The 25,125-nt window shown below is 45.1% G+C and overlaps 1 protein-coding gene and 1 pseudogene across 1 annotated transcript in view; both read right to left on the bottom strand.

Annotated features, from left to right (window-relative positions):
• LOC135974464 (maestro heat-like repeat-containing protein family member 1) overlaps positions 1 to 25,125 on the bottom strand; it is a 936,803-nt gene that overhangs the window by 225,911 nt on the left and 685,767 nt on the right. The gene's annotated exons all lie outside the window — the stretch shown is intronic.
• LOC101935781 (olfactory receptor 10K1-like) lies at positions 7,588 to 8,589 on the bottom strand (annotated as a pseudogene).

The raw sequence follows: 25,125 nt of genomic DNA, 5'->3' as shown, positions 1-25,125 counted from the left end.
AGGTCCTGGAGAAAATTCTGAAGGAGAAAGTAGTTGAGGACCTTGAGGTTAATGGCAATTGCGATAAATTACAACATGGTTTTACAAAGGGCAGATCGTGCCAAACCAATCTGATCTCCTTCTTTGAGAAAGTAACGGATTTATTAGATAAGGGAAATGCGGTGGACCTAATATACCTTGATTTCAGTAAAGCGTTTGATACTGTACCGCACGAGGAATTATTGGTTAAACTGGAAAAGATGGGGATCGATATGAAAATCCAGAGGTGGATAAGGAACTGGTTAATGGGGAGACTGCAGCGGGTCGTATTGAAGGGTGAACTATCAGGTTGGAGGGAGGTCACCAGTGGAGTTCCTCAAGGTTTGGTTTTGGGACCCATTTTATTTAATCTATTTATTACTGACCTCGGAACCATTTGTAGGAGTGGGCTGATAAAGTTTGCGGATGACACAAAGCTGGGAGGTATTGCCAATTCGGAGGAGGATCGGGATATTCTGCAGGGAGACTTGAATGACCTTGTGAATTGGAGTAACAGAAATAGGATGAAATTTAATAGTGAAAAGTGTACGGTGATGCATTTAGGGATGACTAACAACAATTTTAGTTACAAGCTGGGGACGCATCGGTTAGAAGTAATGGAGGAGGAGAAAGACCTCGGGGTCCTTGTAGACCGCAGGATGACTATGAGTCGACAATGTGACGTGGCAGTGCAAAAAGCCAATGCGGTCTTGGGATGCATTAGGCAAGGTATATCTAGTAGGGATAAGGAGGTGCTGGTTCCATTATACAAGGCACTGGTGAGACCTCATTTGGAGTACTGTGTGCAGTTCTGGTCTCCCATGTTTAAAAAAGATGAACTCAAACTGGAACGGGTACAGAGAAGGGCCACTAGGATGATCAGAGGAATGGAAAACCTGTCGTATGAAAGGAGACTCGAGGAGCTCGGGTTGTTTAGCCTGACCAAACGAAGGCTGAGGGGGGATATGATTGCTCTCTTTAAATATATCAGAGGGATAAATACCAGGGAGGGAGAGGAATTATTCCAGCTCAGTACTAATGTGGACACGAGAACGAATGGATATAAACTGGTCGTGGGGAAGTTTAGGCTTGAAATTAGACGAAGGTTTCTGACCGTCAGAGGGGTGAAATATTGGAACAGCCTTCCGAGGGAAACGGTGGGGGCGAAGGACCTGTCTGGTTTTAAGATTAAGCTAGATAAGTTTATGGAGGGAATGGTTTAATGGGATAACATGATTTTAGTCAAAGGAACAGCGTGCCATCGCTGGTAAATAGTATAATGGCTAATGAGGGTCAGGCTGGAGAATCTTGCCTATGTGCTCGGGGTTTTACTGATCGCCATATTTGGGGTCGGGAAGGAATTTTCCTCCAGGGTAGGTTGGCAGAGGCCCTGGAGGTTTTTCGCCTTCCTCCGCAGCATGGGGCAGGGATCGCTAGCTGGAGGATTCTCTGCTAATTGAAGTCTCTAAACCACAGGATTTCGGGACTTCAACAGCAGAGTCAAGGGAAAGGGTAGGGACGGCTTTGTGGCCTGCATCATGCGGGAGGTCAGACCAGATGATCATAATGGTCCCTTCTGACCTTAAAGTCTATGAGTTTAGGAGAGTATTGTCACACTGTGGCAGCTCAGGCTTTTCAAGACCACTTGGCTCACTGATACCATCCCCGATGATGGGGGAAGAAGGGCTGACAGGCTGTCTGGAGTGGCTGAAGAGCACGGGTAACAACCTCAGGGCAGACTGTTCAGAAGCAGGGCACAACCCCCACCTTGGCTGTGAGTTCTAGACTTAGATTTCACCAACCAAGTATCAAGTGGGAACTCCTCAAGCACTACAACAACCTTAACATGGGGTCACAGAAAGTCCCCTTGGGAACTCCAGTCTATCTTGCCACCCAAGTAAGGCTGCCTTTGTGATAGAATGTCTCTTACACCAAAAATCACAATAATATTCAGGGAGCTGACCCCTGGCAGGCACAGATTTGGCTTCCCCAGGCTAAGGGCAGGTGTCAGTGGGTGCCGCACACAATGCCAGGCACCGCAACACATGTCACATGGACATACATTAAATTAAAAGATGGCAAATTCTGAACCAATAAATACCTTTTTCCACAATGTGTGATTAGACTGTAGTCATCAAAGTGGGACTGCACATTTGTATGGCTAACAAGAATAAGCAGTGTTATCATAGGTAATTATGATAATCCCTATTACTTTAAGCAGCAGGTTGTTTTTCTCTAGGGACCAGACAGAGACAAAAACGCTCAGACACTCTAAGCTATTCTGCTGCAAAAACAAGACAACCCTGAGTAGATGCTGAGGGCATTAGGGTTCAAACCTCCCCAAACACAATGTGTATCTCCATTCCGGGTACAGACTGCATATTGTTACCCCTTTTTGACCCGAGTGGTTAGTCACAGTTTGGAGCCGTGGGGATGTCCCAGTTGGAAGTAGAAATTGATTGAGTCTGATATTTTCTTTGATCCAATCTCGTTTATTGACAAGGAATGTACAAAGTCCGACTTCTCTGAATGCATGAGAAACCAAGAACAAAAGGAGCAGCTTCTTTGCTTACCTCCCCTAGTCTCGTTAGTCACCTTGTTCGACCCAAACGCTCGCTTTTTCGAGGCTCGCATTAGGCTACTGCTTGGTTTCCTTGATTTTTTTCCTCAGGCTCCCTCTCTCGGTCCTGTGTGTTCTCTCTTCTCTCTTTTCTCTCACACACACACCCATGGTCAGCAAAACCCTTCTGCCCACTTAGTCAAATTCCTGGGCAGGTTCACACACCTCTTTGTCTTAGGTGGGGGAGGGGGCTTCTGATTAACTCATCCTGACAGTTATGTGAATAGAAGGGGTGTTCATATATCAGTTAGAATAAGTTTTCTAACTCAACCATAACAAGGTTTCATCCAGCTCATAACAACATTCCTCACCTCAGGGGAGGCTCAGGCTAGTTACCCAGGCTTGGCCCCACACTATAACGCCCACACAGCTATTTTTATCCCGCTAGCACAAGCCCTGCTAGCACGAGTCTGCCTACCCAGGCTGGGAGGCTCACCTTCAGCTGCCGTGTAGATGACCCTCAGTGGCTCAACTACTGTCCTGCCTTCAATTACTTCCTGTGTATTCATTTGAATCAGAGGCCTAAGGATTAAAGTACTATTCAATGGGTAGAATTTTCAAAAGTACCAAAGTGACTTCAGCGCCTGAGTTCCCCTTTCAGAAGGATCTAAGGACGGGGGAATCTATGTCTCACTGAAAGTCAATGAGATTTATGCTTTTAAGTCAGCTAGACACTTTTGGAAATTTTACCCAATGTGCTTCAAGATGAAAGACGCTGGCACTTTTCAAATATGCCATGAATAGCATTTCCTCCATGCCTACCTGATGTTTTTTTACTTGACATTGATTTTGTTGTTGTTGTTGCTATAGCAAAGAGGTTGTGTCAAGAGAAATAATTCACATCATTTATTTTATTTTGATAGCCATTAATCTGTTTAGGGGCTGAGGCACTAGGTCTTAGGGAATGTGTACACTGCAATGTAAGCCCAAACTCAGACTCAGGCTTGAGGATTTCAATTTGACAAACGCACATTCAATCACCATTCTCACCTATTGAGAAGATAATTAAGCCTTCTTTTGCCAGGGCCTCTGTGATCAGGATACTGTTTCATAAGCCCAGGCAAAAGGGGTACATGGGATCCCCTAGAATAACCATCCGAACAGTGATTCCATTTATGACATTGTCATTTGGAATAGTCTTCCGGCCTGTCTATGAAGGTAGATGCCTGACTGACAGAAAACCCTAGCATCATGAACTTTTCCGATGCAGCCCACGTTGGCGTCCATAAATTGGCCTCTGTGGTCCCCAAGGGCCTGCATACCCATGGAGTAGTACCTTTTGCAGTGTATGTACTCCGGCTCCTTGAGTACATACAATCGTGGCCCCAGTGCAGTATAGGAACTGGATTTTATAATGTACTATATTTTAAGCAATAATCAATGCCACCCAAGAGGGGTAGAAAAATGTTATTTTTGTCTTTCAGAAAATCAGAAAAAGCTAATACCAGCTATAGGACAACCTGAAACAAAAACAAATGAAAGTGAAAAGCAAAAAGCTATCACTGCTATAGCTATGGAACGTACTGAAATACAGATACTTGCTTTGTCCACCTTGCAACACAAAATGTTTTGGGTAATATCAGAAAACACTAAGATTTTGATACACTTGTTAAAGCAAAGGAAAAGATCTTTGTTTGATACTGCATCCATTCATGTTTATATGTATGTTTCTAGCATAGTAAGGCCAGACCTTTTAATTGGGGAAATTGTTGTTAAAATCACACACCAACAGGCTCTGGAAGCAAAGATATGGAAAGTTAGCCCACTCCCCAGATCGCACATGGGATCCTTCTGGCTAGAGCCAGTGGGCTGGGGAGGGAGGGAAGCTATTGGACACCAGAGGTTGTACCAAGTAGACTCCTCAAAAGTGGGTGTGCTCGTCCATGCCTGTTGCTCCAAAGCCCTGTAGTAAAGACATCTCACTAGGATCCTGTATGTGGGATAAAATGGATAATGAGACCAAAGTACTGTATAATGGGCAATGTGTATGTGTTAATTCTTGGGGGGGGGGGGGGGGGGGAAGTGTTTTGAAAGAATGGAAGTGTTAGCAACCTTCCAATAGACTAATGTAAATGTAATTTAAGTACTGTGTTTACCAATAATCAGATTTACTATTTGCCACAACCAAAAAAGCCTCAGCTTATCGTGAGCACTGATTTAGCTCAGTTCTTTATCAATCTGGGCATTGAATGGCAGAAAGTTACCAATCATCTGTTAAAAGTTAAAAAGGTAACATAGTTCCTAGAAAAAACAAAAAGGCAATTTGGAAAACAGAACCATTCATATTATACATGCAAATGGGAACATGTTAAGATTTGCCACTGCAGAAAGACATAACAGCTTACCAATGGTTTAACATATTTTCTGGATGGTCTCCCACAACTACTAGCATACTAATGTTACTAACCCTAATTGTTTTGGTTTTAAATTGTATGTGTTTAATTAAAATGTTTATTATGTGCTGTTGGATAAAAGCAATGTATGCAAAGCTAGAACCACAGGCCCAAATAACCTCCCAGGGTTTTCTATTACATGGGCTAAATAAGAAGTGACACTGGTGATTAATAATCTTAGTGTCAAAAGGGGAATATGTAGGAGCTGGATTTTATAATGTCCCATAAGAATTAATGTATGATTTGATTTCATCCTGTCAGCCACCCTTTTTGAATAACAGAAAGGAATGACAGACCAGAACAATCCATACGAGTGATTATGGTCACCCTTTTGTTTTAAAATAAGTTATAATGTCTACTATGGTTTCCTATATATACTACAAAGTAGGCACTCTAGTTAAATATACATTTCTTTGTTTTAAGGTTTTAGTAAGTAAGTGACAGGATTTACTATTGTGTCTATGATAAGTAGATGAGAGGAACATTGAAGATCTGGGTCTCAATGTAAATTGTCTTGGTTATTGATTGTAAAACTTAGCAAAGTTTAATTTGCAATGTCTTTTTGCTCGATATAAAATATTACTGTTTGTATTCTCAATCTGTTTGTGTGAATGAGGAATGTACGCATCAGGAAAAAATAAGGTGTGAAGATCATTGTTATAGCCAGAGTCAAGGAAGAGGAAGTGAAGAAACTTAAAGGACATCAAAGAATCATCAACATCCATAATGAAGGGCAGATTGACGACCCTGAGGTAAAGGCTGGCACCCCTAAAGACAATTGATTAAATCGGAACAAAGAACAGGATGACCCTCTCGGAGGTGTATTGGAATGTTTACACCAATTAAGAAGTAACTGGTCACAAACTGACACAGCAAAATCCATAGGCATCAATGGAGGAAAAAACCCTATAAGAACAGGGTGCTTTGCCATGGGACTTTGGGTTCATCTTGCCACACTCCAGGAGCATCAGATCGTGACAGATAGAACCCCGCTCCCCTCTGCGACAAATCTGGCTGGCCACTAGATTGATCCAGACTCTGGACTGGTAACTATAAACATCACTGCAGGACTCTGTGTGTGCGTGTGTGTGTCTGTGACTGAAAAGCATATGCTAACTGTGGTATTCTCAATAAATGCTGTGTGTATTTACCTTCTTCTATAAAGATCTCATGTGATTTGTATGAGCATAACAGCAATGGGGAAACCCCATTCTCTCCAAGCCAGCAGTAACTTCGGGGATATTGTTTATGCCCCCACCTTTGGATAAACCACACACCTGACTGCCTTAGAAACCTCAGCCACCACTTTACCTTCCAGTCAACTTTCCAACCCCAAACTGGTTAGCAACGGACCTGTAGGACTCTGGGATATAGCAACCTACTCTTCAACAGGAATGCTTTCCCTCGCGTATGTGTCGTGGTGCTGAAGGGACCAGGTAAGCTGCTAACAAGGATCCAGAAATGTAGCTTTCTTCATGAGCAAGTTCTGGTCTGCATACCAAAGGGGTCCCACCAGTCTGTGTTCGTGGCCCTGCTCCAGAAGCACCGGTCTACACAGGGGGCATCAGTGGCTCTCCCGAGAGCCATGAGCAGCATCAGCCAGTTTGAGTCTGCCAGGTCTGTATCACCCTCATCCTTCTTCAACAGGTGCCATCTTCTGCAGTTCAGAAAATGCCCCCGAAACATCCACCAGCACCTCATGCAAGCTAGACCCATTGCCTGAAACAGGAGTGAAAGCACAAGCAAGACAAATGCTTCAAACGCTGACTCCTCCCTGTTGCTGGCTTTGGCTGCCGGGTGGGTGCAGATTCAAAAGACAACTTGGCCCGATGCCTTGGCAGGCTGCTATAGCTTCCGGTAAAGTGCCGCGGGATGGACAGTCAAGTTTTCCCACAGTGGACCACAGACGAAGGGCTAGAACAGCTACCCACAGGGGAGGGTGCTAAGAAACCTGGCACAGGCTGGTTTGGCGTAGTGCAGCGTAGATGCCTGAGCACTGGTGTGAGGCCTGGGTCCATAAATTCTAAACCTAGGCTTAATACTCAGTGTGGACACTCAATCCTAGGTTTACACCCACCGAGCCTATGCGTTCAAGTCCCACAGACCCTACGCTTACATTGCATTATAGGTACACCCTTACACCCCTTCTACCCATTGCAAGATGACACGTAGTACAACAATGGGAAGACCAGTACAATCTTCCCAGATATAAAGTTATGGAGCTTAAGGGAATCCAGGACGTCAAGGAGAAAGAAAATATTTGAACCAGCTAATTCCACCCAAAGGGATCTGAGGCCAGTGCCAAGTAAAATGTGGCATTTTCCCAAATCAGAGAGAGCAGAGAAATAGATGAAACACGTATCTGAAATCTCAAATGTCACCATGTGGAGTGTAGAGCGCAAGACAGTCAGGTTTCCAATTAAGGCAGTAGCAAGTATCAGCTTTAGCCATGAATGGGAATGTTATCATCCCAAAATGTAGTATGTCCTCACATTCCCCGAAGCAGTTCCAATTGGTGTGAGCTAGGGCCCTACTAGATGTAAACTTTCTTGCTCATTAAATCAGATGGATTCCTTTACGGATCAGTGATTCCATCTGAATTCATTTGAGCAACATATATTGACTGATGACTTTTCTAAGGGCCTCCTTCACCTCTTTGTTCCGCAGGCTGTAGATGATGGGGTTAAGCATGGGAGTCAGGACTGTGTAGAAGCCAGAGAACACTTTGTTCAGGGCTCTCAGTGTATTGGTTTTTGGTAGCAGATACACAGTCATTAGGGTCCCATAGAAAACTGTAACCACAATGAGGTGAGAGGAGCAGGTGGAAAAGGCCTTTTGCCTCCCAGTGGAGGAAGGGATTCTCAGGATAGTAGCAATGATACAAACATAGGATGTCACAGTTAATAGAAATGGGCAAGGCGTGTTTATGGAGGCGAGTATGAAACTAACCAGTGTGATCATGCTGGTGTCACTGCAGGAGAGTTTTAGCATGGGAGAAAAATCACAAAAGAAATGGTCAATTTCATTGGGGCTACAGAATGTTAATTGTGACATAAAACACAGCGTTATTACACAAATTAGAAATCCGCATATCCAAGACCCTGCTGATAGCTGGAGGCACAACCTGCCGTTCATCAGGGCTGCATAACGCAGGGGTTTGCATATTGCTAAATACCGATCATAAGACATCGCTGCTAGGAGATAGCATTCTGTAGTTGCCAAATAAGCAAAGCAAGACAACTGTGCAAAACAGCCACTGACAGAAATGGTTCTGTCTCCAGTCAGGAGACTGGCCAGCATCCTGGGCAGGATGGTGGAGGTGTAGCAGGTCTCCAAGCAGGACAAGTTCCCCAGGAAGTAGTACATGGGGGTGTGAAGGTGCTGATCAGCCACAACTAGCGCTATGATGAGGATGTTCCCGGACATGGTCACAATGTAGATCACTAGGAAAACCAGGAAGAGAAGGATCTGTAGTTCAGGGAGATTACCGAATCCCAGGAGGATGAATTCTGTGATAACCGTTCGATTGTCCTCTTCTGCTTTCTCTATGAGGTGCATCTAGGTACAAATAAAAATACTAAAACTCAGAGGTGGGACTTTCAAAAGGATAAACATCCAATCAACTTAAGCAAATGCAGAAGGACAGATATTCAAAGGCATTTAGGCACCCAATGTTGCAGATAGGCGCCTAGTAGGATTTTCAAAAGTACTTAGGAAACCAAGGTGCCTTAAGGCCAGATTTTTAAAGCTATTTAGGTTCTGCAGCACACAGCATCACAATGCCCAAATAAATCACATTTTCCCAGATTTAGGCACCAAGGAGTCTACATTCTATTGACAGCTAATGGGATTTAGACTCCTCCGTGCCTATATCCTTTTGAAAATGGAATTTAGGCTTCTCAATCAGTTAGGCGTTGTTGCAACACTGAGCTCAGCAACCCCTAAATAGCTTTATAAATCTGAGCCTGAGGGCTTTGCTGAGTCAGGACCTTAATTCAAGTTATGCAGAGCCACAAAGGATCTGCTGTTGCTCAAAGGATGCTAGCCACTGGGAAGTTTTAGCCCACAGTAAAAATGGTCAGTGGGGCTGAGAGTGAGTAAAGGGGGGAGGGATAGCTCAGTTGTTTGAGTATTGGCTTGCTTAAACCCAGGGTTGTGAGTTCAATCCTTGAGGGGGGCCATTTGGGGATTTAGTTAGGGATTGGTCTTTTTTTGGGCAGAGGGTTGGACTAGATGACATCCTGAGATCCCTTCCAACCCTGATTTTCTATGAATGGCTGTAACAGTCTCACAACCTTCCTTCATATGAATAAATCAACAAGGTCTTATTCTGATCTCACAAACTGTTTTTTCTCAATATTAACTTCTGCTGGAGATCCTCTCATTGCCCAGGAGAGGTCAGAACAAGGAGCTGTAAATTATAGTCTATGTACATCCTACATGCTATGTATTTTTTTTTAAATAACAGACTTGCTGTACTGAATTATATATTATATATTATAATATATATTATTTCATTTTATTTTAATGGGAATTGGGGGTCTACATTCATAAATGGGATAAACAGAGGAGTAGGTGTGGTTGATCTACCTTGTAATCTCAAAGATCATTGCAAAGAGATGATGCAGTGCTCAATACCTCCTGACAGCTGCTGAGAGCTCTCAGCTGACACTCCGGTCAGTGGAGGAAAGGCTCTGCTGGAGACAACCAGCAGCTACAGGGTCAGGAACATGCACAGAGTTTCCACTTTAGGGGAAAATCCGGAGGGACATTTTAGAAACAACTGAGGAAAGGAGTGAGAATCCATGTGAAAGAGGTGAGCTGTCAGGGAGATAGGAAGGCATGCAAGCCCTGTCTAAAGGGCTGGGGGATGGGAGATAAAGGCTATGGGAATCGCCCTGGGTACTGTTATGCTCACAGGATACAAACAAGGAAGTTAGATTAAAACATCAAATACTCTCTCTGGAAGGTTGCAGTGTAACATGACTTTATTGCATAAAATCCAAAACCTTAATGCACAAAACTCAAAACCAGAGAGAGAAAAGCAGGCTGCTCCCTAAGGCAGAGACACCAAACTCACCCCACATTGCTCTTGGCTGGCTCTTTCCAGACTGACTGCTGAAAGACACTGATCTCATGCTTCCCTACAAAGCCCCCTGGTCTGCAAACAGGACCAGGAGAACTCTTAAGAATTTAAAGTGACAGCATATAACAGTTTTCAATATACCACAGATGCCTTAGAAGGAGAGGGAAAGATACAGGCAAACAGAGAAACAGACAGACAGGCACAGAGAGACATATGCAGACAGACAGAGTGACATCAGACAGATAGAGGGAGATGTGTGGAACAGCTCTCTTTAACATTAGAGGTGACTGGAATTTCTTTTCTTTACAGAAATTTTTGACTTTTTGTGAAAAAAATTGACAATAAAAGTTTTGTGGATGAAAACTGAAAATTTTCCACCAGAAGCTGAAAGCTTTTGATTTTTGACCCAATATTTTTCAGTTTTTGGCTGAAAAGTTTTTGGGTTTTGGCCAAAAAGTGGTTTTTTTTTTTTAATGAAAACGTGCTATTTTCCAGGGAAAGCAGACACTTTTCATGAAAAATTTTCATTTAATTTGAAAACCCAATTTTCCATAAAAACAAAACAAAACAAAACAAAAAAACTGTTTTGACAAGAAATGTCCAACAAGCTCTATTTATGTAACAAATCCGAAAAGGCAATATAAAAAACCCTATGTATTCCAGTGTTAGAGAAATAAAGAGACAAATTAGCAATACACTAGATCCGTAATGTATCACTGTGACCAGTTTCATTCAAACGATCACTAAAACACCAAGTCAGCTGAAATGTGTCCGAGTGATCAGTTCACGTAGAGAAGGTGCATCAAGCCACAGCCTGGCCATGAGCCACCTGAGCACAAGGATTTGTTTTCCTTATGGAAGCACAGAGCAGATGAGTTTGCTTGTTACACGGGAAACAATTCCCACCCAGTCACTATATCTCATCCACAGCATAAAAAGGAGCTTGAAGAACAACAGTGGGCTGAAAAGCAAGGGCAAAAATTCATAGAGAGGAATCAAATGCAGGCAATCAAAGAAACACTGAAACACCCTGTCTGGGACAGGTTAGAATGGGAAATGTTCAGAAACCAAGGGAGAGAGACAGACAGACCAACTGATAGAGCCTTTGTATTTCAATTGTTTTCCTAGTAGTACTCTGCATGGTCTACAGTCCTTAATGTTGGTTACAGACTGAGCAAAAGGTGAATAAAGACCCCCCAGGATTTTCCCCAATAATGATTACATTTACTAGGTCTGGTTGAAAGTCCCCCGTCCCCTTCATGCGAATTGTCATCTTTTCTTCAGAAACCTGAAAACTGAAAAATTTGTGCTGAAAGTGGCTGAAAACCAGAAGAATTCCATCAGAAACCAAAATATGTTAGGGTTTTCTGAAGAACACTTTTTTAAAAATGGAGGAAAACAGACACTTTCCATGAAGAACTAAATTAAAAAAAATGTTCCAGTGGAAAATTTCCTCCCAGCCCTAACATTTACCTTTAGTTGTGAGTATGAAGGAGTGATCAATGTACTGGTGTGCGAGGAGTGACCAGTGTACCAATGGTGGCTGGTTTGGGGAATTGTGATGCTGTTTCCACCATCAATCACTCTCCTGTCTTCATTTTCTTTAGGCACTTTCACTCTCTCTGTAAAGACCGGTCCATTTTCATGATGGGTCCTGCGACCCTGCTTATTCCAGTATGCAAAACCTTCCTTACCCTTTCTCTGGTTATTGTGGGCTTTATAGAAGAAAGCGGCCTCTCCTGTGTGTTACTGACAGAGGAATGACCCTGGAGACTGCTTGTGATGATCATATCTAAAGTAATGTGATGGAGGAATTGTTTATATTTTGCATTTCCAAACAGAGCAATTAACAAAACTAAAGAAAACAACATTCTAACATTACTGAGAATTGCACGCAGTGATTATTGCATCAAGACCACATCTTCAGGCTGAACTAGGTTACTGGACTCACTCAACTATCTGAGATCTAGGCTGGGATTTTCAGTTCTGCCTAAGAGTATTAGGCACCCAAGTCCTACTGCATTTCAGTGACAGTCAGGTCTGGTCTACACTACAGACTTATATCAGTATAACTATGTCGCTCAGGGGTGTGAAAAATCCACATGCCTGAGTGATGTAGTTATACCAACCTAACCCCCGTGTAGACAGTGCTAGGTGTTTCAGGAGAGCTTCTCCCGTCAACATAGCTATTGCCTCTTGGGAAGGTGGATTAACTACGCTGACGGGAGAGTTCTCTCTCGTCGATGTAGGAGCATCTTCACTTAAGCGCTACAGTGGCGCAGCTGAATCGGTGCAGCATTTTATGTGTAGACCTCCTCTCAGACACCTAACGCCCACAGGCCTCTCTGAAATTCCCAGCCTGTGTTGATAGGAGCACAGACTGTTTCAAGAAAAAGACAAAACTTAAAAATTCTCTAGACTGTCAAGGCGCTTATGTTTTCAGGATTTTTGGTGAAAGGACTCTGAGAATGCTCCATAGTTGCCTTGATAGTCAATGGCAGACAAATATAATCAGCAAAGCACTTTAAGGAGGATAGCCAGCTTTTTGTTGACTTCCTCATTTTTGTCCATCCATGGTCATTTATATTTTCTTATTTAGTGCTCCTTTAGGCCCATTTGAAAGTCCCAGTTTACGAGCCTATTTAGACTCCCGTAATTGAAAGTCTTGGCCACAGAATTACTTCCCTTAAAGAAATGTCTGTCTAACAATCCCTGTTTGTGTTAATCCATCTCCGAATGTCGCTCTCTCTCCACACCTGTACTCTCTCTCTCTTTCCCTCAAGGGTTGGAAAACATGCCTGATAATGATAGATTGATCTGTATGAGTCTATATAGCTTAACAGAGAGAAGGTTAAGCGTTGACTGGACCACAGTCTAGAAGTACATATATGGGGAACAGAAATTGAATAATAAGAGACACTTCAATCTAGCAGACAAAGGTGTAACAATAGCCAATGACTGGAAGTTGAAGCTAGACAAATTCAGATTAGAAATAAGGTGGAAATTTTTGACAGGGAGGGTAATAAAACATTGGAACAACTTTCCAAGGGTTGTAGTGGTGTCTCCATCACTGGAAATGTTTAAATCAAATATTTCTACAAGATCTGCTCCAGTTCAATCACAGCCATTGTATTTGAAGTTAAATTAATTCACGGAAGTCCCTTCTAGCCTTTAAATCTATAAATCATCTAATTTGGTCCTATCTAGAGCGTATCTGCTAATCAGAAACTCCAATATTGTTATAAAGACTCAAAGAGATGAAGAATGCACCACATTCCATGGTACATTGTTCAGAGCACCGACAAGAATGATTTGTGAGATGGAAAAGTTACCTTGCAGTAAGAGAATTAAGAACCACAAACTATTTAACTTAACACAGTGGCCGTGACAAAAGCTTAACAAAGAGTTGATTTGGTCAGTGTCTAGCTGTACCTACCTGGGGAGGAGATCTCTGATAGCAGAGGGCTCTTTAATCTCATAGATAAAGGCATAACAAGAGCCAGTGGCTGGAAGCTGAAGCAAGATAAATACAGACTAGAAAGAAGGCGCACATTTTTAACAGTGAAGGCAACTATCCCCTGGAACAGGGCTGTGGTGGATTCTCCATCACTTGGAGACTTTAAATCAAGACCGGAAGTCTCTTTCTACAAGAACCACTCTAGCTCAATGACAAGCGATGGGTCTGGTGACGGAATCGTTGGGTAAAATTTCTTTGGCCTGTATTATGCAGGAGGTCAGACTAAATGTCACAATGGAATTTTTCTACTTTAAAAATCTACAAGCTGGCTTTCCCCAGGAAAAATGGGATAAAGGGAAAGTGTGACACTTGCAGGGTCGAGTATCTGGTCGGCAAGTTTGCAAGCAGGATGTTTGTGAAACCACGGCCATCTCTCCCTCCAGCTCCCCTGCTCAGCTGAGTAGAAAGAAAAAAAAACGCTCAGTCTAAACCACTGTGATCTCCTTGGGGCACAGACCATTCCTTCTGTCTTCTCTGGAAAGAGACAATTTATTATCAATGTTTTTGGATGTTTTTTTACATTTTCAAATATATTGATTTCAAGTACAACACAGAATACAAAGCATAGAGTGCTCCACTTTATATTATTATTTTGTTTACAAATATTTGTACTGTAAAAAAGATAAAAGAAATAGTATTTTTCAATTCACCTCATACAAGTACTGTAGTGCAATCTCTTTATTGTGAAAATGCAACTTATAGTTCCATATTTGTTTTTGTTTTTTTACATAACTACACTAAAAAACAAAACAATGTAAATCTTTAGAGCCCATAAGTCCACTCAGTTCTACTTCTTGTTCAGCCAGTCGCTAAGACAAACAAGTTTGTTCACTTTTAGGGGAGATAATGCTACCTCTTCTTATTTACAATGTCACCTGAAAGTGAGAACTGGCGTTAGCATGGAACTGCTGTAATATAAAGTGAGCACTCTACACTTTGTATTCTGTTTTATAATGGAAATCAACATATTTGAAAATTTAGAAAAACATCCAAAAATATTTATAATAAATGTAAACTAGTATTCTATTCTTGTTTAACAGTGCGATTAAAACTGCTATTAATCGCGATTATTTTTTTAAATCTAGTTAATTTGTTTTGTGTTAATTGCTTAACGGCGACTGACAGTCCTAGTTTTTAAATTTAAAAAGAAAAATTTAAATTGAACCAGACTTGCTGTGTGAGAGTCACAGGGACTTGTCCTCCCATCATTGCACTTTAGGAGCTTCTGAGTGTCCCAGTCCCCCAAGGACAGGTCTAGACAACAGTCTCACTCCGGCGATGCAGCCACCCCAGCCCGAATTAGCAATGAACTGTGAGACCGTCTAGGCTAAGGGCATTAGATACCCAAAACCCATTAAAATCCCAGCCCTATTGAAAGTTAATGGGGGAACTTTCGCTCCTGAGGCACTTTGAGAACCGCCCCCATACAGCCCCGTCGTCTACACGTGCGTCTGTGCAGACGCGCGGGATTGGTTTGGTTGTGTTGAAAGTTGAGGTGACGATAGGATTTTAACTTGCGTGAACTAACATGATGAGAGTCTCAATCTACATGATGATGGGATGACTTCAGAATGACCCGGGGGTGGCTGGGGAGCAGAGATCAGAATCTGACCCCAGTGTCTTGTACAGCAGAGCTGCTCGGATAATGGCCAACAAAACAGTTTTCCATCTGACTTCCTAGCACCAGTTTCAGAAGGGAGGAGGTTCTGCTTTGAGCTTTTAGTTCAGTCCATTCGAAGCCAGCCAGATGGTACCAATAATCCCCATGCTGGGGACAGGGTGGAGCTGCCGCACCGTGGCTGGATAAAAGTTAACTCCATTACCATCGAGCAGCCTCAGGCTCCAGTTTACAACCAGCTCTGTATTAATCTGTGTTGAGCGGGCGGCAGCTGTCAAATACTTTGTCCTAGTCTACACTAGGAGGTTATGTACCTGCCTCTGGAGATTTCCATTACTTGCATCTGAAGAAGTGAGGTTCTTACCCACGAAAGCTTATGCTCCCAATACTTCTGTTAGTCTCAAAGATGCCACAGGACCCTCTGTTGCTTTTTACTAGGAGGTTATGTCGAATTTAGCAGCGTTAAATCGAATTAACCCTGCACCCGTCCACACAACTAAGCTATTTAGTTCGACATAGAGGTCTCTTTAAATTGATTTTTGTACTCCTCCCCAACGAGGGGAGTAGCGCTAAATTCAACATGGCCATGTCAAATTTGGGTAAGTGTGGATGGAATTCGATGCTAATAGCTCCGGGAGCTATCCCACCGTGTACCACTCTGTTGACGCTCTGGACAGCAGTCCAAGCTCGGATGCTCTGACCCTCCACACAGGAAATGCTCCGGGAAAATTTGAATTCCTTTTCCTGTCTGGCCAGTTTGAATCTCATTTCCTGTTTGGACATCGTGGCGAGCTCAGCAGCACTGGCAATGATGCAGAGCTCTCCAGCAGAGATGGCCATGCAATCTCAGAATAGAAAGAGGGCCCCAGCATGGACTGATCGGGAAGTCTTGGATCTGATCGCAGTGTGGGGCGATGAGTCCGTGCTTTCAGAGCTGCGATTGAAAAAATGGAATGCGAAGATCTACAAGAAGATCTCCAAAGCCATAACGGAGAGAGGATACAGCCGGGATGCAACGCAGTGCCACGTGTAAATCAAGGACCTGAGACAAGGCTACCAGAAGACCAAAGCGGCAAACGGACGCTCCGGATCCCAGCCCCAGACATGCCGTTTCTACGAGGCACTGCATTCCATTTTAGGTGTGGCCGCCAACACTACCCCACCACTGACCGTGGACTCTGACTATGGGGTATTGTCAACAGCCGCTTCCTCAGAGATGTTCGCGGACAGGGAAGATGAGGAAGGAGATGAGGAGGACGAGGCAGTCGACAGCACTTACAACGCTGATTTCCCCGACAGCCAGGATCTCTTCATCACCCTCACAGAGATCCCCTACCAATGCTCCCAAGGCGTTAACCGTGACCCTGAATCAGGGGAATGATCAGTCGGTAAGTGTTTTAAACATGTAAACATTTATTTTGAACAGAGCAGGAATGGAATATTAACAATGGGTTTTTCATGATTACTTTGCCCTAGGCACTTAACTTTTTAGTCCTTGTCAGTGCAGCTACTGGAAAATTGTGTCAATATGTCCGAGGTTAGAGCTGAAATCCTCCTGGGACATCTCCACGAAGCTCTCCTGGAGGTAATTTGAAAGCCTTTGCATCAGGTTCCTGGGGAAAGTGGCCTTATTGCGTCCTCCATGGTAGGAAACTTTTCCGCGCCAGGCTAGCAGCAAGTACTCTGGGATCAGTGCCTCGCACTGCATGACCACATACGGCCCTGGTTTTTGCTGGCATTCACTCAGCATGCGGTCTTTCTCAGTGTCCAAAATCCTCATCAGAGTGATATCACTCATGGTGACCTGCTTTAAATTAGGGGAATGTTAGTATTTGGACTGATTGCCTGTTCCTTTACATAACTGTAACCGGCGGTTTACAGCCACGCGGTGGAGGCGGGACAGGGGCAGCATACAGGGATCTTTCCCGGGGACAGCCGCGAGGGGGGTGGGACAGGGGCAGAGTTCATGCTGGCCGGATTGCCAGCAGCAGGAACTGACCAACGCTAGGGGCATTGCTTTGAATGTGAAAGTAGGGCACTGCTATAAATTAAGCTTTCAGCAGCCAAAAGTCTACGGCTTACCATGTCCGCCTGCTACCCGAATTCCGCTGTCCTGCCCTGCTTGTGTGATCTGTACTCCAAGACCCCAGGCACTGAATGGGAAGGCTGAAAATTCGACCTTGTCCTGAGTGCGCATGTGATAGGTGATGTGCATGGTCTTGTTCACAGAGAAAGACTATGTTCATTGTTCACAAAAATGTATCTTTGTGAGGAATTCACTCCCTTTTTCCCATCCCACAGCTGTGAGTGTCTCCCGACCTACCTCAGCATCCCCCACCCAGAGGCTGGCGCAGATTAGGCGCCGAAAGAGAAGGACACGGGATGAGATGTTCTCTGAACTTATGGGCTGCTCCCGAGCCGAGGCGGCACAGCAGACCCAGTGGAGGGAGAACATGTCACAATACCAGCAATCACACAGCGAACGGGAGGACAGGTGGCGGCAGGAAGACCAGCAGGCAACTCAGACGCTGCTTGGACTAATGAGGGAGCAAACGGACACGCTCTGGCACCTTGTAGATGTTCTGCAGGACCAGAGGCAGGAGGACAGAGCCCCGCTGCAGTCTATCTCTAACCGCCCTCCCCCGCCACAAAGTCCCATCCCCCCCTCACCCAAAGTCCCAAGAAGGAGGGGCGGCAGGGGCCGTGAAAACAGTTACTCCACCCCTGCAGACTGCTCAAGTACCAGACGGCTCTCATTCCCAAAGTTTTGATAAGTCCTTTCCTTCACTCCAAAAGCACCTCACCCAAGCCCCCGTCCCAGTGTCATCCCCTACCTGTGCAGTTGTTAATAAAAAATATGTTTCTTTTAATTACAGTTTCCGTCAGGTTCTTTTAGAGGAGAGTGTGTTTGAAGGGGGGAAAGGGGGTTGGGAATTGGAGAGGACAGTCACCTTTACCAGGGTACAGACACGGGGGCAGGTTCAACAGCCGGTCACACACACATTGCTGTCACTAGGCACCCTGATCAGTCTGGGAGGTGGTTTTCATGTTCTGTGTGTGGGGGCTATGTGAGTTTGTGGCAGGGGAGGGCAGTTACAGATCTTATGCAGCGGTCCTTAGCCTGGATGACAGAGCCACGCAGCAGGGGATCTGTAACCGTTCTACCCCGCCACAAAGTCACATAGCCCCCACACACAGAGTCCCGAAAAGGAGGGGTGGCAGGCTCCGTTGAAACAACCAGTCCACCACTGTGGACCGCTCTAGGAGCAGGAGCCTGTCATTCCTCGAGTTTAGAAGCATCCTTTCCATCACTACACCCGCTCCCCACCACAGTCTGCGTCCGAGTTTCAACCCTTTATCATGAAACCCTTAATAAAGAAAACAGTGTTAATGAACAAAGTTCATTTATTTTATTATTAAAGGTGTGTTGGAAGGGGGGCAACGGGGTGAAGGGGGTATGTAACTGGAGAGGATAGTCAACATTAAGTGGGTAAAGAAATGGGGGCAGGTTCAGCTTCTCTTTAAACAAACTTAATAGTCACAGGTTACCCTGCTCACTGTGGAACCTAGCTTTCAAAGCCTCCCGGATGCACAGCGCATCCTGCTGAGCTCTTCTAATCGCCCGGCTGTCTGGCTGGGCGTAATCAGCAGCCAGGCGATGTAACTCAACCTCCCACCCTGCCATAAACGTCTCCCCTTTGCTCTCACAGAGATTGTGGAGCACACAGCAAGCTGCAATAACAATGGGGATATTGGTTTCGCTGAGATCAGAGCGAGTCAGTAAGCTTCTCCATCTCCCCTTGAGACATCCAAAAGCACACTCCACCACCATTCTGCACTTGCTCAGCCGGTAGTTGAAGAGTTCCTTTTCACTGTCCAGGGCGCCTGTATAGGGCTTCATGAGCCAGGGCATTAGCGGGTAGGCTGGGTCCCCGAGGATCACTATAGGCATCTCCGCATCCCCAAGAGTTATTTTCTGGTCCGGGAAGTAAATAACTTCCTGCAGCCGTCTAAACAGACCAGAGTTCCTGAAAACACGAGCGTCATGAACCTTGCCCGGCCATCTGACATTGATGTTGATAAAACGTCCCCTGTGGTCCACCAGTGCTTGCAGCACCATGGAAAAGTAGCCCTTGCTGTTAATGTACTGGCTGGCCTGGTGCTCCGGTCCCAGGATAGGGATGTGAGTTCCATCTATAGCCCCACTGCAGTTTGGGAATCCCATCGCGGCGAAGCCATCTACGATGACCTGCACGTTTCCCAGGGTCACTATCTTTGAGAGCAGTAGCTCAATGATTGCGTTGGCTACTTGCATCACAGCAACCCCCACGGTAGATTTGCCCACGCCAAAGTGATTCGCAACTGACCTTTAGCTGTCTGGCATTGCAAGCTTCCAGAGGGCTATGGCCACTCGCTTCTGGACAGTCAGGGCTGCTCGCATCCGGGTGTCCTTGAGCTTCAGGGCAGGGTACAGCAACTCACAAAGTTCAAGGAAAGTTCCCTTACGCATGCGAAAGTTTCACAGACACTGTGATTCATCCCAGACCTGCAGCACTATGCGGTCCCACCAGTCCGTGCTTGTTTCCCGGGCCCAGAATTGCCGTTCCACAGCATCAACATGACCCATTGCCACCATGATATCCACGGCATGGAGTGCCGTGCTTTGCGAGAGGTCTGTGCCACTCTCAGACTTAATGTCCTCACCGCGCTGCCGTAGCCTCCTCGCCCGATTTCTCAGCATCTGCCTCTGAAAAAGGTGGATGATAATGTGCGAGGTGTTGACAACGGCCATAACTGCAGCGATGGTCGCAGCAGGCTCCATGCTCGCAGTGCTGTGGCGTCCGCACTGTCATTCACCAGAAAAGTGCACAAACTGATTGCCCGCTGGCGCTTTCAGGGAGGGAGGGCGGGAGTGACGGTTGAATGATGACAGTTACCCAAAACCACCCTCGACACATTTTTTTCCCAAGCAGGCATTGGGGGCTCGACCCAGAATTCCAATGGGCAGCGGGGACTGCGGGAACTGTGGGGTAGCTGCCCACAGTGCACCGCTTCCAATGTCGACGCTTGCTCCATTAGTGTGGACTCACAAAGTCGAATTACTGTTCTTAGTGTGGATACACACGTTCGACTTTGTAATATTGGTTCCACTAATTCGATTTAAGTAAAATCGAACGACTCTCATAGTGTAGACATACCCTGGGGCAGCATCATAGACTGGGCTGGAGGATGCTCGAAAGATGTGGGTACTCGTATGGCAGCAGCTGCTGCTGTGTTTTGGGCCTTTCAGTGGCTTCTGTGGGGACATCAGGACATTCAGCTTCCTACATAGCTGCAGATCTACAGAACTGTGGTGACACCAACTCTACCATATGACCGTGAAACATGGGCTCTGAGGAAGGCTGAAGAGTGGTGGAGGGATTTTTTTTTATTCTTGTCATCTTCGTCCGGCCACTGGACCGGGACTATTCCCAGCTCTGCTACTGGCCTGCTGGATGACCATGGGCAAGTCACGTTACCGCTCTGTGCCTCAGTTTCCCCTCTGTAAAATGGGGATAATGATGTCAAGTTCTTGGAGAGCTGCTGATGAAAAGCACAATATAAAAGCTAGGTCATTTTATTATTACCAAGCCACAGTAGCTCATCAACTGCGAACCTATGTGAGAATGACAGCTGTCTAACTGGCCAGTAACTCCCACTAACAAACATTGCTCCTTCTGTTTAAAAAACTAGGAAATAAAATGTAAAAAAAATAAATTGTTAATGCCGAGTTTAGGTGCCCGGTGATATCTTGGGCCCTTCCCAAAGGCTGAATTCAGCAAAACTCTGACTTTTGAGAACCAGGAAATACACAGAGGAGATAAATGTCCACACAACCTTAACTCTGCCCTATTTGTGCGATACTCTAAAATACCCACACCACACATTCCCACTCTGCCTTGTTATGGCAGTGGACTGGTGCTCCTTGCCCTGGCCCTATGTTCAAACACTGATTCTACTCCTCCAACAGAATACCACACTTGTAAAGTATAACGGCCACTTCACACCCTTTTCCAGCCCCTGAGTTGCTGAAGACAGAGGAGAGTATTGTCACACTGTGGCAGCTCAGGCTTTTCAAGACCACCTGGATCACTCATGCCATCCCCGATGATGGGGGAAGAAGGGCTGACAGGCTGTCTGGAGTGGCTGAAGAGCATGGGTACCAACATCAGGGCAGACTGTTTAGAAGCAGGGCACAACCCCCACCTTGGCTGTGAGTTCTAGACTTAGATTTCACCAACCAAATATCAAGTGGGAACTCCTCAAGCACTACAACCACCTTAATATGGAGTCACAGATGGTCCCCTTGGGCACTCCAGTCTGTCTTGCCACCCAAGTAAACCTGCCTTTGCGATAAATGGTCCCTTACACCAAAAATCACAATAATATTCAGGGAGCTGACCCCTGACAGGCACAGACTTGCCTTTCCCATGGTAAGGGGAGGTGTCAGTGCGTGCTGCACAATCCCAGGCACCGCAAGAAACATCACAGGGACATACAATAAAATTAAAAAATGGCAAATTCTAAACCAATAAATACCTTTTTCCATCATGTGTGATTAGACTGTAGTCATCAAAGCGGGACTGGACATTTGTATGGCTAACAAGAATAACCAGAGTTTTCATAAGCAATGATGATAATCCGTATTACTATAAGCAACAGGTTGTTTTTCTCTAGGAACCAGACAGACACAAACACTCAGACTCTCTCAGCTATACTGCTGCAAAAACAAGACGACCCTGAGTAGATGCTGAGGGCATTATGGTTCAAACCTCCCCAAACACAATGTGTATCTCCATGCCGGGTAGAGACTGCGTATTGTTACCCCTTTTTGACCCGAGTGGCTAGTCACAGTTTGGAGCCGTGGGGATGTCCCAGTTGGAAGTAGAAATTGATTGAGTCTGATATTTTCTTTGATCCAATCTCGTTTATTGACAAGGAATGTACAAAGTCCGACTTCTCTGAGTGCATGAGGAACCAAGAACAAAAGGAGCAGCTTCTTTGCTTACCTCCCCTAGTCTCGTTAGTCACCTCGTTCGACCCAAACGCTCGCTTTTTCCAGGCTCGCATTAGGCTACTGCTTGGCTTCCTTGATTTTTTTCCCTCAGGCTCCCTCTCTCTCTGTCCTGTGCATTCTCTCTTCTCTCACACACACACCCATGGTCAGCAAAACCCTTCTGCCCACTCAGTCAAATTCCTGGGCAGGTTCACACACCTCTTTGTCTTAGGTGGGGGAGGGAGCTTCTGATTAACTCATCCTGACAGTTATGTGAATAGAAGGGGTGTTCATATATCAGTTAGAATAAGTTTTCTAACTCAACCATAACAAGGTTTCATCCAGCTCATAACAACATTCCTCACCTCAGGGGAGGCTCAGGCTAGTCACTAGGGTGACCAAACAGCAAATCTGAAAAATCGGGATGGGGGTGGGGGTTAATAGGAGCCAATATAAGAAAAAGACCCAAAAATCGGGACTGTCCCTATAAAATCGAGCCATCTGGTCACCCTACTAGTCACCCAGGCTTGGCCCCACCCTAGAACGTCTGCACTGCTATTTTTAGCACACTAGCACAAGCCCTGCTAGCACGAGTCTGCCTACCCAGGCTGGGAGGCTCACCTTCAGCTGCTGTGTAGACGACCCTCGGTGGCTCAACTACTCTCCTGCCTTCAATTACTTCCTGTGTATTCATTTGAATCAGAGGCCTACGGATTAAAGTACTGTTCAATGGGTAGAATTTTCAAAAGCACCAAAGTGACTTCAAAGCCTGCGTTCCCCTTTCAGAAGGACCTAAGGACAGGGGTATCTGTGTCTCATTGAAAGTCAATGAGATTTATGATTCTAAGTCAGCTAGACACTTTTGGAAATTTTACCCAATGTGCTTCAGGATGAAAGATGCTGGCACTTTTCATATATGCCAGGAGTACCATTTCCTCCACACCTACCTGCTGCTTTTTTATTTGACATTGATTTTGTTGTTGCTGTTGTAGCAAAGAGGTTGTGTCAACAGAAATCACTCGCATCATTTATTTTATTTTGATAACCACTAATCTGTTTAGGGTCTGATGCACTGGGTCTTAGGGAATGTGTACACTGCAATGTAAACCCAAACTCAGACTCAGGCTTGAGGATTTCAATCTGACAAACGCACATTCAACCACCATTCTACACCTGCGGGGAATATTATTAAGCCTTCTTTTGTCATGGCCTCATGTGATCAGGATACTGTTTCATAAGCCCAGGCAAAAGGGGGTACATGGGATCCCCTAGAATAACCATGGGAACAGTGATTCCATTTATGACATTGTCATTTGTAATAGTGTTCCAGCATGTCCATGAAGGTAGACGCCTGACTGACAGAAAACCCTGGTATCATGAACTTTTCCAGGGCAGCCCATGTTGGCGTCCATAACTTGGCCTCTGTGGTCCCCAAGGGCCTGCATACCCATGGAGTAGTACCTTTTGCAGTGTATGTACTCCAGCTCCTTGAATACATACAATCATGGCCCCAGTGTAGTGGAGAAACCTCATTTTCTCCAAGCCAGCACTTACTTTGGGGATATTGTTTATGCCCCCACCTTTGGATAAACCACACACCTGACTGCCTCAGAAACCTCAGCCACCACTTTACCTTCCAGTCGACTTTCCAACCCCAAACTGGTTAGCAATGGACCTGTAGGACTCTGGGGTATAGCAACCTACTTTTGAACAGGAATGGCTTCCCTCGCATATGTGTTGTGGTGCTGAAGGGTCCGGGCAAGCTGCTAACAAGGCTCCAGAAATGTAGCTTTCTTCATGAGCAAGTTCTGGTCATCCCAGGTCTGCATGACGATGGGGTCCCACCAGTCTGTTCTTGTGGCCCTGCTCCAGAAGCACCGGTCTATACAGGGGGCATCAGCGGCTCTCCCGAGAGCCATGAGCAGCATCAGCCAGTTTGATTCTGCCAGGTCTGTATCACCCTCATCCTCCTTCAACAGGTGCCATCTTCTGCAGGTCAGAAAATGCCCCCAAAACATCCACCAGCACCTCATGCAAGCTCCACCCATTGCCTGAAGCAGGAGTGAAAGTACAAGCAAGACAAGTTCTTCAAACACTGACTGTGACGGGTTGGATCACAGAAACCACCCTGGGAGCTGCGACCTGATTGCCCAGACTACTTCTACCCCTGCTTTCCCTGACAGCTCAGGACTCCAGCATCTGTCTTGCTGAGCCAGGCATTCCAGTCTGCTCCAACAAAGACCCAGGATCTGAATTACTTGCCCTAAAGCTGCAGGTTTACCTGAAAGCAGGTAACAGAAGTGTGCTTGTCTTTAAAACCCAGATGCCCAACTCCCAATGGGGTCTAAACCCAAATAAATATTTTACCCTGTATAAAGCTTATGCAGGGTAAACTCATACATTGTTCGCCTCTATAACACTGACAGAGAGATACGCACAGTTGTTTGCTCCCCCAGGTATTAATACGTACTCTGAGTTAATTAATAAATAAAAAGTGATTTTATTAAATACAGAAAGTAGAATTTAAGTGGTTTCAAGTAGTAACAGACAGAACAAAGTAAGTCACCAAGCAAAATAAAATAAAACGCGCAAATCTATGTCTAATCAAACTGAATACAGATATGATCCTCACCAGTTCCAGAATGCTTCCTTTTACAGACTAATCTCCCTTTAGCCTGGGTCCAGCAATCACTCATGACCCTTGCAGTCACTGTCCTTTGTTCCAGTTTCTTTCAAGTATCCTGTGGGGAGAGGCTCTCTCTTTAGCCAGCTGAAGACCTAGCACAGCCTGGTTTGACTTAGGTCTGCGTAGTGCAGCGTAGATGCCTGAGCACTGG

Source organism: Chrysemys picta, chromosome 12, assembly GCF_011386835.1.
Source record: "Chrysemys picta bellii isolate R12L10 chromosome 12, ASM1138683v2, whole genome shotgun sequence".
In the NCBI taxonomy this organism is placed as follows: Eukaryota; Metazoa; Chordata; order Testudines; family Emydidae; genus Chrysemys; species Chrysemys picta.
This window is presented reverse-complemented; position numbering and strand designations above follow the sequence as displayed.